At 27.3% G+C, this 18,498-nt stretch overlaps 1 protein-coding gene across 2 annotated transcripts in view; it reads left to right on the top strand.

Moving 5' to 3' along the window:
* The first annotated feature begins 606 nt into the window (after positions 1-606).
* LOC107165238 (FMRFamide receptor) overlaps positions 607-18,498 on the top strand; it is a 153,012-nt gene continuing 135,120 nt past the window's right edge. For both annotated transcript variants that reach the window (XM_089227307.1, XM_089227306.1), the window contains exon 1: positions 607-984. The gene's annotated coding sequence lies outside the window, so the exon portion shown is untranslated. The remainder of the gene's footprint in view (positions 985-18,498) is intronic.

Genomic DNA, 18,498 nt, shown 5'->3' with positions numbered 1-18,498 from the left:
GTTTCGGGGGATATGATTTTTTTTACATACAATTTTAAGTGAATCCATTCATGGTTTTAGGGTCAACGATAAAGCGTGCGAGTTTAGGAAAGAAAATATCGCCTATGATGAGTGATAGGGTCGACACGGGAAAAAGTTTCGCTCGCGCATCGAGAACACCAATCTCGGTCCTACCCGATTGAAATTTGCATAATACAAATCGCGCGTGAGGGTAATATTCTAATAATAACAATATTAAGTTAGCGACTGACATCTACGTGCGTACGATTTCTGAAAATATATTCTGAACATTTGTGCAAATTTCAGAGAAATATTTCGCCGATCAGCAGCCAACAAGCCTATATACATATATATACAATACACATATATTACTATGATGACAATATTTGTATTGTCATGCCCGCCCGACTAGGTGGTCCAGTTCCGGGCTTGACAAATGAGGGGTTCGAGTATGCAGACGATCGCGCTAGCGGTTGCCGATGTGGTATACGACGATGATAATAATAGTAATAATAATAACATCATCGGGTGGGCGCATGCGTGTAGCGTGCGGGTCCGAAATGCCGCCGTCTCCGACTTTTGAAAACGGCATTTGTACACCGTCGTGCAACGTCACGGTCGTAATCCGCTAAGTTCGCGTTTACGTCTAGAAAAAAGTGTTTTTTGATTTTGATTTTCCACCGTCATCATCGCATTGTCTCTATCCTTTTCTCGTATTTTTTTTTTTTTTTTTTTTTTTGATCCGACACTACCTACAAGCTCCGGACGAGATTTTCTCCGACAAACGATTTTGGAATGCGATAAACGGAATTAATTTTTTTTTTTGAACTAAACTATCGGTTCGATTTGATTTGTCATGTCAATATTTAAACGTATTATATATGAGACTTTTTTTATTGTAAACACGTGATAAGTTATTCCACTTGACTTTTTCGCGAGTTTACGCGCCTGGTCTTTCGATTCCGTTTGTTTCTTTCTTTCTTAGTAAGTATTTTATGAAATAATAAAATGTTATACGTTATGGTTTCATTGTGGATGAAATTGATGTTAAATATTTAAAGATTAACATAATAGCATTTAATTTGAGAGCTTGAAAAATATCTTATCGTACCTAGTGTGAAAAGTAAAGTTTGTATAATAATTGTATCACCTACCTTAATTTATAGCTCTAATCGCCCAGTTGTCGATGCGGAATGAACATCAATTCAAAAAAATAAAATAAAAAAATAAATTGTATGTAAAAAAAATTCCAAATACAGAAAATACATATATGCTATGATTCGAAGCTTTGATATTCAACTACCACCCATTTACATTGCACCTTTATTACAAAATCAGTGGTTTGTGTTAAATTTTTTAAAGAAACGGTAAATTTATAGGAGCATACAATTTTACCACATACATAATATTGTTTAGGAATCAAGGCAAAATGTTATAATCAGTAGGTTTTATTATTAATTATTTATGGCTTAAAATATACATTATCAAAAATATAGGTAAAATTTCAGATAGGTAACTAGGTACCTAGGTAATCAAATTTTGATAATTTTTGGTTATGTTAAAATATGATTCAATAATAACATAATGATAGTTCTTGTTGGTATTGTCTAGTAGTGATTTTTACGGAATTTCAAAAAAAAAATAAAACTATGTAAATAATTATAAAATAGGTACTGGCTAAATTATTAAAAAGAAAATATATGAATTCTTAATTCATAAATAAAATATAGTTTTAAATAAAGTACAGTATTAAATCATAGAATTTTCTTGTCATTTTTTCTGATCTTTATATTATATTAATAATTAAAAGGCACCTAGTTGTTATATTAAATTAATATATTTTTTATTAAGTCAATAAAATATTATTATTTATTAATCTAGGAAAAAGTCAAAAAAGTTTTAAAATTTAAAATACTTAACTGATGTTCGAGTGAAAAGTGTGTCTATGAACGAGTGATGAATCAGCGGAGTTAGAAGGGGTCGGACATTTCCTGCAATTCCCTTTTTTATTAAACATATGCATTATACATTTTTTCATCACTCCAGTTTCTGTGAAATATAGATATTGGTCACGCTCAATTTTATCTGGATTACCTCTCCTCCATCATTGAGTATGACAATATATTTGCGTGCAATATATGTAAAATTATTTTAAGTTTGAATTAGTTTTATCATTACCTGTTCTATATTGTTTTTATGTCCACCGAATTCAATGCATTTAGAAAATATTTGCTCATAATAAATTTCAAAAATGTCTTAACATTTGATAAACGTCGTATTATATTTAACTGAGTTCCGCTCAAGATTGTTTACTGAGTGCAATGCGTTGCTTTTATATTAAAAATAATAATAGGAACAACAACCGTTTTAGTCGAAGTGAGTGCAATGAGACAAACAATACACACCCAATCACGGCTGTCTTATGTTTATGCCCATATTATGTTTTTATATAGGTAATAGGTATGTTCCAATCGTGACTGCAGTCGAACGAGACAAATTAAACAATAATGGTTTCTAAGACATTTTTACTTTCATGACATTTTTTTCTATTTCTTCCTAGTGAAAATCAAGTATTAAACTTTAGCTTTCGAATTTTATTAAATTTTTCTAATTATTAAACTGACACTATGAGTCTTTAGAAATCTATTGGTATAATTTTAATTGAAAACAGTCCAATAATTACTAAGTCTACTGATGAAGAAAGAGTCAAAATAAATAGTCAGACGAATATATTTATTTTTACATAGGTATTATATTTTTTTTCTTATTCGCCATAATTTGACCTTAGGTGAATTTTCTAATATTATTAAAAAATGACACGTAAAATTTAATCAAATATTGTATTCAGACATTTTTGTTGAAGAACACCAACCTTATATTTAACTATACCTTATAGAATCGTTTAGTCTTTAGGGATCACTATTAATAAATTAATGTTTACATCCATATTTTTTTGACATTGACATTAAATTACATTTTAATAAATGATGTGCTAATATAATTTTAGAGTTATTTATTATTTTATAGTTTCTTTTAAATTCAAGTTACTTAGAAATACTATTTTTCAATTTTTCATTAAATTATAAGTTAGCTACAGAATAAATTATAATGTGGTTTATTCGATCTAAACTAGTTCCATATTATATAAAAGATAGGTCTAGCCGTCTAGGTAACGATGCTTATAACATAATATGTCCATATAAAAAAAAAAAAATCAAACATATAATTTTGATATAGAATATTTTATAGATAGTTGATTAGATGACATTTTAGTTCCTTTGTTATGGCAATACCTAAGGGCTAAGAGTTATAATTTGTTTTATATAATATGTTGTACACGCGACTACCATGCTATAAATTATGCATGCTGCGTATTGCATTTAATGGAAGTAAAATCATTTTAAGATCAAGTTGAAATAGGTAATCAAAAAACTCGTTACTTTATCACATTGAACGTATACGTTTTTGTCGAAGGCACTATGTACACTTTTTAACATGAACCTATACTACCTAGTTATGTCCACAAAGACATGCAAACATTGTAAATTTAATACAGATATTTTCTTTTATTCAAAAATATTTTAACTTAAATAAACTTACTGTTCTACATATTTCAATACAAATTATTATTTACATTGGATTGTCGTTTTTACAACATTGGTACCTATTGCCTGTTAAAGGAGATATATCGTATCGTATATCCAATAGTTCTGGTACAAGTCACTCGTCGACTTTTCTTCATTCATTTTGCCTATATTTTATTAAAATATCTCGGAATTGTTCATGATATTTTCAACGAATAAAATAAGGCTTAGCATTTCATAGTTTATGTTGTATTATTATTATGATCGCAACAGTACCATACAAGTATAATATTAAAATATCTTCTATAAAAAAATTTAAAAAATGAGTTCAGTGATATACACTGCATAGAGACTAGTTATTTGGAATTAGGAAGTAAGAATATATTCATCTGAATAAAGCGCTCTAATACTATAATTGTATAATATTTTAATACAGAATATAATTATTATATAAGCATTTTGAAGCTCATTAAAATAATACGTTCCATTGCCGTTTATTTATCACGTGTGGCTAAAGATATTGACGGAATAGCGCATCATACGATATAGAGGTGCAAATATATTGTTATATACATATATAGGTAGTTATTTCATACAGTTTGGTAGATTTCTGAAAAAAATACGGTGGTTTGATATTTTGCAGTTTTTTTTTTAAAGGTTTTTAGTAAGTAACAATTCGGTAATAAAACTGTCACATTGCCACACCGCACAAATCAGTAAAGCTTTAGCACTTAGGCAGTTAATATAATATTTTATAATATATTAACTGGTATAAACCATCTTGTTGGTAAAAAAATTAAAAAAAGTTATGTTCGAATATTTGTTATGCTCTCAACGGAGAAAACGGAGAATAGCGTACGTCTGGAATAAACGTCGCCGTCGACTTCGACTATAATGTCGTCTCAACAATGTGTTAAATGTAATTTTTCATTAATAAATTGTATAAAAAGCAATAATTTCAAATTTGTGCGATTTTAATAATAATCATAAGCATTCAGCGAGAACCAAGATGTTCTGATACTGCACGCATTTTCTTAATTTTAATGTCTAGGTTTATTAGTATACATAATAGCTAAGTACTTGTATAGTTGTATAGTGTACCTATATAATAGATAATAATGTATATTATATTATTATTATAATTATAGGATATTATGTCAAGTATTACGTGATTTTCTTGACGAATTAGTTTTCCTCGTGTGATTTGATCAAAATTGAACATAAACTTAAATAATTTATGTTGAATTTCGATTTGACATGATATTAGTAAAACGTTTGGTTCTTTTGTGTCTGTGTTTTTTATAACAAATATAACGCAACATCTCTATGTCAAAATTATATAATAATAGGAAATTAAAAGTAAATTTGTTCATTAAACATAATGTTATTTATTGCAAAATATTATAATTGATATAAATAATAATTACAAATGCATAAATTCATTTTTATTTACATATAACCGTGATTATTAATGATGATTATAAAGGTATAGTAATGGCCACCAATCGTCAATCCATATTAAAATTTATAAATCATTGATTTTCTTCTATCCACTGTAAAAGGTAACCATTTCGATAGAAATATGTATATTTATTTTCAAATATTACACGAAGAACTCGTGTGCAATGATATAGTAGAAAAAATCACGAGGATCAAAGAAACTGTTCAAACAATAATGCGGTGTCGGAATAATAATAATAATAATAATAAAAAAAAAACAGAAAATATCTAAGTGTACCTAATAAGGATGTTTCATGTTTGTGTACTTACCTACTATAATATGTCTGCCCTTATACTTTTTGCAGTATGTGTAACCCGTAGGTATTAAATTTAAACAACAGATGGTGAATTCTTAAAATGGTTTTCAGTGGCGTGGTATTTGCAGTTAAGGTTCAGAAAATAATGGGAAATTTGCAATTTTCAAACACTCGGATAATTTCAGTATCAAATTCAGAATGCATAGTCATCGAAAAACTCCTGGAATACATTTTTGAAATCATATTATACTTGCTAAAACAAAACAAAACAAAAAAAAAACAATAAAAACAAAAAGAATTTCGTACTCGTAATTTCTCATAGTTTCTTCCTCCACGGTGGAATCCAAAGCATGAAGGTATTTTCATACGACGTTGAAGTTGATATATTTAACCTAACCATGATGTGTGTTTTTATTATTTTTTTTTGTGTCTGTCATCATGTTTTGGGCGAGTAAAAGTGCTTCGATTTTTGACTTCAGTACCTCGTTCGATCAGACAATATCAGTTGAAAAATAAAAGAAATACATAGTCACAATTTTTTTTTACAAGCATTCAAATTTTAATTTTGACAACATACGTAAAAATCACGAAAATTTTAAGCTAGAAATTCCTAAAAAAATTTCTTTTTAAATCTAAGATTAGTAAGATTTGAAAATTTTTAATAATTTATAATATATCGTAGACAGATAAACCATCTCCGCTCAGAATTGTTTTTCGTATACATTGATATAATATCATTGGATTCAAATTTAATTCCATCCATTACAGTAAGTCGGACAGTAACCCACTTGTAACCTACTGTACAGCAGAGCAACATCCACGACTTACCCCCTTTTTTTTTTTTGTATCTGTCATCAAGTTTTTGGGCAGTAAAAGTCCTTCGATTTTCAACTTCAATACTTCGCTCGATCAGAAAGTGAATCTAGTTGGTACTTTGGTGAGGGGGGGGGGGGGTCAAAACTCAAAAGTAAAAAATTCCCAATATTATTCTTAATAATTGGGATAAACAAACTAAAAAATTAAGGAAATAACAGGAATTTTTACACACAATCAATTTTGATTTTTAATGCAACTTTAAATAAAATGACCATAGATACATTAAATTTTCACTGACTGTTTATATAAGTATATTCTAACCAAAATGTAATTTTGAAAACATTTTGACTCAAGTTGAACTATTTATTTACATATGCAGTTTTAGATCATCATTAGTTTTTTAAATTAATATCGATAAAAAATTATTTGTCGGTTAGAAAATCTTGAAAATTTAATACAAATCTTCTAACATATTGTTACAATAGTAGTTGAAAAAAAAAGAAATACATAGTCACAATTTTTTTAAGCATTCAAAGTTTGAATTTTGAAAAAATACACAAAAATCACAAATATTCGCAAATTATTTTAAACTAGAATTTCATAAAAAAAATTCTTAATTTTCTTAAAAACTATTTTTAAATTAAAAAATGTAATACAAGATTTCATACAAGTTTTTAAACGTATATTATAAGAAAAATATCCACCAGAAAGTCAAATTAAGTTCTTATGAGCGTTTGAAATTTAAATTTTTACAGCATAGGATTTTCACTAGATTTCTCATTTAGCGATTTTTTATTATAGTGTAACTATAAAACAAATGACCACAGATACTTGAAATTTTCACTGAATGTTTATATAGACATTTTCTATATTTGACAAGATTTTTAAAATATTTTGATAAGTTTTGAGCTGTTTACTGACATTTTTTTTTTAAACTTCTTATTTTTTTTTCTATTAATTTCAATAAAATTTTAGTGGTTAGTTCAAAAAAGCTTCAAAATTTAATATAAGACTTCCAACATATAGTTATAAATTAAATTTCGGACAAGTAGTTTATGAGCTATAAATATTTAAAGTTTAGATTAGCGGATTGGTGTGGTACTTACATGGGTACCCCACAAAATACTGGTCCACTACTTATTTCATCTAAATTTTAAATACTTATAACTTATAAACAATAAAGTTCTTGCCAAAATTTTATTTTTATAGTTTAAAATACTCCGAATGATAAACTGTTTTAGAGTAATATGAAATAATATATATTATATATTATATTATGTTGTCATTCAAAATAGTTAAAAACTTTTAAAACGACATAAAAAAAAAAAAAAACAATAAAAATATTTTTTTTTCAAAAATGTTGTTTAGAGTAACGATTTTAAATTATAATATAATAAAAACATTTTCAAAAACTTTTTTTCTATGGATCACACCGTATCACAATATTATAAGATAACACGTAGTGTCTTTTATTCTGAGACTGGACATTCTTGCATGATATTCGTTAGGCTAATAATAATTACTACTGTGTAGTGGTTTGGTCAACTTACCGACGAATCATCGAAAATCGCTGAAATATATTAATATTAGGCAATTTGGAATCATAATACTGTCACCGTAATTAAAGGCTTTATTAATTGAATCTATAAATCTATAAATTGATACTTTTTATCAAGTAAATGCATACTATTAATATTTAATGACGACCATCTTCAATGTTCCCTTATAATGAAAAATAAATATATTTCAATATGATATACTTAATATACTATATTATTTATGTATATGTCTTAAAGTATGAGATATTTTAAAATATTTAAAATATTATTAGACACTGAATTTTATTGTATGATAAATGAAGATTTTTAACAGTTCTAATATATTATTATAATATAACACAGAAGCGTTTTTGTTGCATTCACGCCTAGAACAAGTTAGGTAAGATAACTTAGAGATGAACTTCGATATTTAAAAAAACGTATCCCAGCCCCAAAAGTAGTTGATTTTACAAAAAAAAATATATATATAATAATAAACCACATTATTACGATATAGGTACACTGAAGATTAAACATACTACATAATTTTTATTTTTATAATCTTGAACTGAGATAAATCATTTATTTTATAGAAGAAATCATAAATATATTAATAACAAAATGTGGCTTGGTGAGGCGCGGTCGCACGCTCAATCTGCTGAAACGCACTGAGTGTACGTACTGGCCGCAGTTGCCATCTCTCGAATGGGTGACCACCCGTGATTTTTAGCAACATATCCTTGCCATACATACACAAACACGTGCTACAACCCTACCCACTTAAAAAACTTACAAACTCAATACACAAAAATAAAAGGTAATAATTTATTGGAGAAAATTTTCAGGTTCAATACTTAAAAGTATTTGAATACTCTGCCAGTGATGATAATGTCATGGTCTTAAAAAACAATCATAAAATTATCCCTTTCCTAAAAGAATAATTAATTAAATGGGTTCTATTTTGAGCATCTGAGAGATGGTAATACCAATTTAATATTATCTTATAGGATTTATAATAATTAAGCCTTAAAATTAATTGTTATGTTCTCACAAATTGATTCAGGATTAAAAATACAGGATTTTTAGTGGATTAAAAAATTAAAACAACAGTTATAATACTTCACCATAATAATAATTATATTTTCGACTTTGACGTTTGTCTTATTATTAATTTGTCAGTTTATTAAAGAAAACGATTAAAAAATTAAATTTTAATTAGAAGTTATTGATAAAAAATACGTTTTTCTTAATAATTGTATTATAGTGTTTCAATATAAAATACTCAGCCACAATTCATTTATTTCTTTTACCTTGAGTTCTAATAATGTTCCAATACATTATTATAATGATATTCATACTAAAACAGTTTTGACACATTCTAAAACTGGATATTTTTTATGATAATATTATGTTCACTTCACACTCATAAATTTAAAAAAAATATTGAAAACTATTATAATATACAATTAAGTAATTTAAGGTATTATTCTTCGAACAAATTTCATCAAATTATTCATTCTATTACATGAAATAGTTTATTTTTTATTTTTTAGTGCAATTTTATAGTAAATTCGAAAACAAATAGCTTTGGCAATCGCACAAAAGTTTAATTTGCCAGATATCGCCAAATGTTTTTTTTTTTTTTCATATACTATACATGTATAAAATCTCTAGAGAACATTTTCCTCTCCATACACCAAAAACAAAATCTAAAATTGTTGATATATAACCCATTGAGTATCGTGAAAAATGTCAATATAGATGGGTAATTTGAAAAATATAAAACTAGGTTACACGCAATGTCAATATACGTCTGAAATAATATAGTGGACAATAACTAATATCAAAATATAATATTTCTATATTTTTTTTTTTTTTTTTTTTTTTTTTGTGACTATTCTATTAATAAATGGCTTATGAAAATAATAATTGTAATTGGTACGATGTATGTATATGAAACTTTAAAACGTATGTTATGATAGTGCACAGATTTTCTTCATTACAATATAGTAAAGGTTTATTAGCATATATAGTAGATAGGTATCTGTGTAGTGTATATAACAGGTGATCATTTCATTATTATAATATTATCGGATATCATGTCAACTATGACGTGATTTTCTTTACGAAGCGATTTGCTCCTGTGTGATGCGATTAAATTTAAATATGAACCTAAATAATTGATGTTTAATCCCGGGGTTAATTAAAATGGCTTAAAATGTTGATTGGTGAGAGGGAGCGGGGTAAGAGTTGTTTCTTCATAAGCCGACCCAAAGTCGCCGAGGGATAACTTTTAATACATCAGGCCACGCTGGCGTGTATAGGTCCGGCAGTGGTTATAGGTTAGGTGATCCCTCGGCAAGACGCAACATTATATACAATTTAATAACGTGCTAAATACCACGGCGTGTCATAATATATTATAAATTATAAATATTATTAATAATATTATGATACATTGTTGTTATGACGCGTATCGAACGGAACGATAATCGTCGACACCGGGTGTCCATCATCATCGGACAGCCGTCAGTGTTCATTATATTATTATTATGTGATAATATAATAGCTATTTCGTGATATACACATGGCCATAGTCATCAGACTACGGTCAATATCGTTTTGAGAAGAACAAACCATACGTGACATAATATTACGTGTGGTGCAATGTATATACACACTGATCCGGGTTAGAGACGAGTCGCAGACGAGGGATGTCGTGACGGCGGATTTGCAATCTGAACGGCGTGTTTTTCTTTATTATTATTTATTTATTTCGGCTGAGTCGACTTATTCTCACATCTAATATTATAAGTCTGGCTTAAATTGGTGGCTGAGGTCGCACGATATATACCAAAAATCCTCGGCGATCGCACAAAACACCCCCCCCCCCTCAACCACCACCACCACGATCACGACCACGTTACGGATCAACCACTGACGCACAGTAGTTCGGTTTAACTTTGAACTTTGACTCGATATTTGGCGGAAAATCAACCTACTCGGGTGTGAAGTTTGCTGTATTTTATACCGCAGTTACGGTAAGATGAACGGCGGCGATGGTATACTAAATACTATTTAAATGATTTGCAATAGTTCTATAGTAGACTGTGTGTTGTGGCGTCCAGCGTGGTCAACGAAATGAACACCTTTTTGAACTTATGAATAACATAAATAATTACGCATACCCTTCTGGATGAACTACGTCACTTAAGAGCATCCTCAATAATTATGATAACTAATGTAGTAATGTAGTACAACTACTCGTGACGCTCTTATATTATTAGCTGCGACGACGACAATGGTTATAATATCCTCGTAACTTTTAAATCTCACAACAATTTCAAACATATAATAAATATACGATATCTCCGCATTAAGTCTGGTAAAGCGGTATACGCTATGAAAATGTAATTATGGTAATTTTAATATAAACTATCGAATAAAACTTGAACATGTATAATAGTTACTAAAGCTGTATACAGTTATTACAACAAAAACAAGGACTATAGTTTTAGATAATATGCCCCATATTAAAATATAGGTATTCGTCACCAATGGGTTTTATGATTTTTGTAGCATATTATTCACTCGTCTGAATTTTTAGCAAATAATAATATATGATAAATATACCATCTGGGCGCATTTTTACTACAGGTTAGATTTACTACAAAAACTACTAAACATAAAGATATAATTGTGATAACTACCTACAAAATATATGCCATGGTTTTTAATTTTTGAAATCGTGTTGAATGATATTTTTCTAGAATTTGTTCGCAGTTCCCGAATGACTTATCCCTAACAACATCTATGTAGAGGTTCATCGGTTAGAAAAAAAAAAAAAAGGAAACTCTCGCCAACGATCGATGGGGGTGGCGCGACGGCGATGTAAAAAAAAAACAAACAATCAGGCATAATAATGGTGGCGGTCACTAGATTTCGGAGACAATAATCAAGTGGCCTGCACGTGTGTCGTAGACGTGTGATCGACCAAGTGATGAATGATAACGATTCTTCGGTAAAAGTTTCACCGCCACTATCGTATGCCATCGACAAGACCATTGAGCGTTTGTCATAAAGTAGCGTCCGCCCGTGAGAGGTGGGTTGAACGATAGATGGGGTAACGATGAAGGGTGGAGAAGGAGGATACGATGCAGGCGTTGAAAAAGATGGAGGGGGGATACATGATAGAGATGAATAGAAAAAGCGAGAGAGAAACACACATACGGAGGCTTACAGTTTATACCGATGGAAGGGCTTCCGTTAAATTCACTACTACCACCATCACGTGTTTTTTATTTTTTTGCATGCCGAGAAATAAATTTGGTAGATGAACGCGAAAAAAAATAAGCCACTCGCGGGTGTAGGACCGTATCGAAGGGCGTCGTCGACGTCATCAAAATAATGGTCGTTAAAACGATATTATTTAACCTCTTTGTACGCACACACCGCAACGGACTTATTATTAATTTTATTACACAGCAGGATTCTTTCGCTGCAGATAAACGACATAATAATATTATATTATTGTGTAATCGACGACGATGACGATGACGACGATGACGATTACAGTTATTGTGAATTTCGTTTTCAAGTGGTATATAATATACATTATATTATTTTGACTTAACAACGCGATTTTGAAAGAAAAAAAATCTACTCGGCAGACAAAATCTCTCTACTGGTTTTTACGGCCTCACCCGGACAAAATATTTCCGTATTTTTATTTCGCCTTGTTTCTTTTTTCGTAGAATAATTAGCGATTAAACGACCATCAATATGCATATGAAACTAAGTTGTGTTCAATTAAAAATAGGTATTATATAAATAGAAATTATATAAACCTTTAGTATTTTAAATATTATTTATATACCGAAAATAACTCTTTTTATTTATTTATTGTATTTAAAATTTATCAGCATATATAGATGATCTGACAAGTCTGATAACACCAATAATTGAATAGATCTTGATATTTGAATGATTTATGATTCTATATTTTTTCGGTGAAGAAAAAAACTTATGATGTTTACTACCAAATAAAAAAAAAATGTGACAAATACTTTGTATCTATTTGTAATTTCATATTTTATAAAGCTTATCTCATTCCTCACTTAAATATCTCGAAGCTGAATAACATATTATTATAATAAGTTTTTTGGATTTATTGACCACGATTGTGCGAATACGTACTGGTTGTAATTATATTAATGCAATCTTATTTCTTAAAATAACAAATAAATTTAAATTCATAATTTTGAGATGGAAGCAACTTTTTTCTGGCTGATTCTGCGTACCCAATTTCATGTACCTAACTGTATTTTTTTACTAAATAATTCATAGTATGTAATCAAAAACTGGTAACAGTAATAACACTATATTCATTAAAATATATTTTGTGTATTATGAAAACATTTTTTTTTTTTGTTTTTCAGTTATATTAATTTCCAAAAATATGATATCCATAAATAATATTATGGTATGATACATTTGTTTTATTTAAAGCAGTTCAATTACATATTGCTTCATACGTAATTTTTTGTAAATATAATAATAGTAGTTTAAGTCAACTGACACGAATGAACTTTGAATATTATACGATTTGGACGAGATTACTGACTAACATTATAATCGATATAATATGTAAAATAATTTAGAAGCATATTAATATACAATAATTTCAACTTTATTTTGTTCTTTATAAATGTATTGTTCACCACTACCATTACCACCAACAAAGACAATATTAATTTGTTTTATTGTAATTTGTCTTTAGGTTTTTTTCGTAAGGTAGCCGATCACTGATAATACATTTACAGACAACTACGAACTATACATTCATATTAAAATTTGATTAAGTTTAAATCAATAACTTCTTCCGGTGTACAGCGGATTAGTAGTTTTAAACTTTTATTTTTATTTAACGACATTCAAGAGTTTTCCATTGTCGCTCAGCTAGCTTGAAGAAAATTATTACCAAAGTTTAAAATATATACTCCTTTCTTCTTCCGATCATGAGGTTAATATTTAATAAATGTGCGTTATCCGTGATCTGTTAATTTTTAATAATTATAAACATCAATATTCTGTTATTTTTGGGATTCATGCTGAACTTGGTTATTTGTATTATTATCAAACTTTCTTATATACGAAACTATCGATGCTCGATAGTCTCATTACCTACAACAGAGAATGAATAGTATTATATTGTTTGGTGAAATTTTATAATGCATTTTAATCTTTATCGATTTATTTATACATTTCATTATATACTCAAACATTATACATTTATAATCTTTTAGTTTTTGGACGAATCGTTATACTCGTATAATCAGTGTACGGTTTCTATTGAGTTTAGTTATTCATCAAATATCTCTAGATATAAACGAAATCAACCACTGTTTTGTAATTATTTATATGCGATCATTCACGTAATTTTCACGTCAGTTTTACGTAACTAATAAAATATATTCGAATTATTAAGAATTTATGGCTATTTAGATGATATACATATTTTAAGTTTTGAAATGTATGAGTACTCAGTATATTTTTGTGGCATTTAACATTTTTTAGACATCAATAATATTATGTTTTCAATGCATTTAGAGTGTTTAGACAATCCATAAATATGTTGTACCTAGAAACTCATTATATTATATAAAACTGAGCTTATATTGAGGTGTTTATGAATGGAATAATGTAAAAATAACGAAGGAAAGACAATTTCAGGAGTATAAATATCATAATATAGAAAAATAATATTAGTTTGATGTCAAAATTTAACATAAATACTAATTTTAATAGTTAAATGTACCATAATTGTATCAAATTGTTTTCATAGCAATAGAGTATATCTATAAAAGTGTGTTCATTGTATTTTCTGTGCAATTTATATTTAATAAGTTTCATAAAATATGTATGTAACGATCAGTCAAAAAAGTATTTTGAATAAATTCCAATCCGAACCATGACAACCACAACTGCTAACTTCTTAAAATTGAAAGTAATAGATTATGTATTAGTGATTACGCATGCGTCTTACTTACAATTATAGTTAACTCTAATATGGGATAAATAATAAACGAATATATTTGTGAATTTTTTTTTTTTAATATACATTTTTACATTATTTAGCTTAATTCAATTGTCACTTGAGTACTTTTTTTTTACATTTCAAAGCACAGGATTTAATTTTTAATTTTAATCATACATTTTATGAAGGTTTATTATCAATTTAATATTCCATACTATTATATTTCAATAATATCATGAATGAAATAATAATATTCAAAATTTAAGTTTATATTATTATTTAAAGTATTTTTTATATCATATTTACATCGTATTATGGGTATCAAAGCTTTTTTTAGTAAAAACCCTACTCTAAACAGTCTAAACTACCTATTCTATACTTTATTTGTCTCGTGCTATAATCGGATTTTGATCATTTTATCATTTTTTATTTTAAATATGGAGACTTTATGTATGTTGAATTTTGTTTTTAAACACTTTCTTTCAAGTTTTGATAGTTAAATATTTAATGTACAAGTATTCTATCATATGTTTTCAAGTGTTTAACACTGAATATGAGTAAGTGAAATACATTTATTAGAGTTATTTAAAGTCAGTTCAAAAATTCTAGTTGAATGAGACCTGAATATAGTTGTTCTCTTTAATAAAAAAATAAAAATGACCCATATTCAATAATTCTTTGATTTTGGATATTTTATTCCTATAAATTCATTTTTGATCTTAGACAAGGTTAAATTGTATTTTCCTTACGGCTTAGTACGTATTAAAACGAGGACTCCTTACACCATTTAACTAATGCACAAATGACTTTTTATGATAAACCTTTAGTAAATAGTCTGATTATACAGTTTTAGTTAGGTAAAAACTATAATATATATACATATACAATTAAAAAAAAAAAACAAATATTTAAATCAATGAAACATACAAAGTTAATTGAACATAATCTTATGCTTAGACCTTAAAATAACAGTTGTAATCATATTATTACCAGGTTAACTAAACCTAACAGACTGAATGCAAATTTTCTATTCCTATGTGGTTAAATCGTGTCTTTGTCGAGTACCTACAATTCAATACGGTGTCCCACCTGAAGTAATTTTGGCTTTCTTATTTATATTATACTATCAACTGCTCAGCTCAACCAACTCTAAATATCAACCCTGTCGCAGGATATGCAAACGATAAGCAAATATTTACTTTCAGAACTATTTATAATTATTGCTGTTGAACACTTTCTAATGATATTCTAAATGGCGCTTTACAGTTAATGAGCCACAATCTGTACACATAACATTTTCCTTAAGACAAAGAATCTGCCCTAATTTAATTTTTAATGACATACAAATTTCAACATTTTACAAGAGCAAAACATTAGTGTTTAATAAGTAACAGACCCACTTGGAATCTTCGTTTAAACGAGATGAGGTTATTGCGTTGACTAATCGAAAACGCTTATATACTTTATAAATTAATGCCAAACCAAATATATACAAAATTCTTTCTTAGATTATTATGGTAGCCAAAAGCCAGTAGGTTTGTGAGTTTCAAAGTTCTAACTTTTTCATCCTAAGCTTTTGGTCATAATAGTAAAAACCATGCCTCTTATATCATATTACAAAAAAACCCTCCATATGCACAAAATGACATATTCATACTGTAAAAGAAACTGTCAGTCACTATACCATCGAAACCACTCTAAATTCAAAAATCATTATAATGCTCAGATTTAAAAATTAACTGTAGGAACTATGATCAAATTCTCACCACGACATATATGTAGAGCTATGGACTTTAAGACTAATAACCAAATATATTAGTAAAATATGTATACGTTTCTTTCCATATATGTTTATTGTTTATTTTTTGTATGAATTATATATATATATTATCTTCTGATAAAAAAAAAGAATTTTATAACACAATGGATTTTTTTTTATTAAATTAAAAACATCATAATTTATTGGGTATACATTTTTTTTACAATGTAATATTATCATGCAATAAGTATTAATTTATGCCTGTAATTACATATTTTTAAAGTAAACAATATAATATGTTATTTTATTAATAGCAAAATATATGTTTAGTGTTTACAATAGAGGCAAAGTATAATAAATTTAAACACAAACAGTTAAATAAAAATAGTTGTGAAGCCATTAATTCACTAAATGGTATTTACTCGGTAACATATATTAGTAATATAAATAAACAATATATTTTAAAAGTTACACATTTTGTTAATTATTCTGTATTATTTTTTGTTAGCAGCTTTCAAACTAAATAATCAATCTAACTCATTAATCCAAGAGTAACAGTTATTTTATAATGATAAACCTATTGCTTGAATAATAAAAGTGTTAAAACATTTTTTGCTATTATTTTACTAAATAATATGCCATTTTTCGTAATGAGTTATCATATAAAAGAAATGGGCGTTGTTAACCCTGTTTAATTCGTAACAATGTCATTAATATATAAATATTTTATTATGCGGCAAAAAAAAAATTGAAAATATTAAGACTAATTATCACTAATTGTTATCTTAAAAAAAATTGTTTTTTACACCGCATAATACTTAAATTGGTTCCTATTATTATACTATCAAAAGTCAGGCCAAAAAGTCATAGACCCTTAAATTGATTATCATAACCTAACGGATTGATATTAGTCATTCATGCAGCTGTCTTAATTCACTGAATTTTATCCATTAAAGGTAGGCGCCATATAACTTTGTTATTTATACATTTTAAATATTAGGATATGTGAATCTAACAGTCGCATTAAAAAACGAATTTAAAGAATTGTATTAAATATAAACTATTGAGTTTAACTATATACCTAATTTTAAAACAAATAGTGGAAAAAATTCTTTTTTCTCAAGAGCTATTTTTAATGCCAATAGAATCTCCACAGTCTTGGATTTTTTTTTATTGTCTCGTCAAGTATTTAAATCTAAAACTTTGTTATTTTTAAAACATAGCGCCTAATTATTATTTCTTTGTTTTGTTTTATATACTTAATAATGTTATCTTTGTATTTCTTATCGTATTGTAAAATTGTATTTTGTATTATCACATGTCTATCAGTTTTCATATTGTGTCAATTCTTATATTGTATTGTTTTTTTTCTTTGTTAAAGGGCTTTGGCCCGTTGATTTTTATATAAATAAATAAATAAATAAATAAATAAATATCAATGATACCTCTGTTTTGTATCTATATCGTAATAATTTCACTTGTATGAATACTAATTAAATTTAACGTTTAACTTTATCACTCGTAAAAACAATACCTGTAATCGACCAGGGTTTATTTAAATATACCTACTGTCATTTATTTTAAAAAATAATTGAACTCAGTGAAATATTAATCAAAAATTTACCATATTTATATAATGCTTTTTTCATGTTTTGTATTTCAAGTAGGTATTCATGTATTATGTTTGCATCCAATGTCTCGTTGTTGGTAAAACTGAATTAAAAAATAATTATTAACAATCAATTAATTTTAGTTTTCCAAAACTTTATTTTTAAGTTATAATGAAGTTTAATTTTATAATAGCAGAACTATTATGTATTAAATTACGTAGAATTAACTCTTATGTGTGTAAACTATACTGAGTGTGTTGCTAAAAATATTTCAATAGGTAAATGCAATAGTTGTTGTTTAATTTGATTCTTAATTTCATATTTACTTGTGATAAACTTTCTCACATATATATCAGATCCAAGATGACATATTGTCATAATAATAATATATTATCCCT

Source organism: Diuraphis noxia, unplaced genomic scaffold (assembly GCF_037042655.1).
Source record: "Diuraphis noxia isolate RWA-SAM2 unplaced genomic scaffold, SU_Dnox_SAM2 contig0004, whole genome shotgun sequence".
In the NCBI taxonomy this organism is placed as follows: domain Eukaryota; kingdom Metazoa; phylum Arthropoda; class Insecta; order Hemiptera; family Aphididae; genus Diuraphis; species Diuraphis noxia.
The sequence above is the reverse complement of the archived record's forward strand: the minus strand, read 5'-3'. Positions and strand labels throughout refer to the sequence as shown.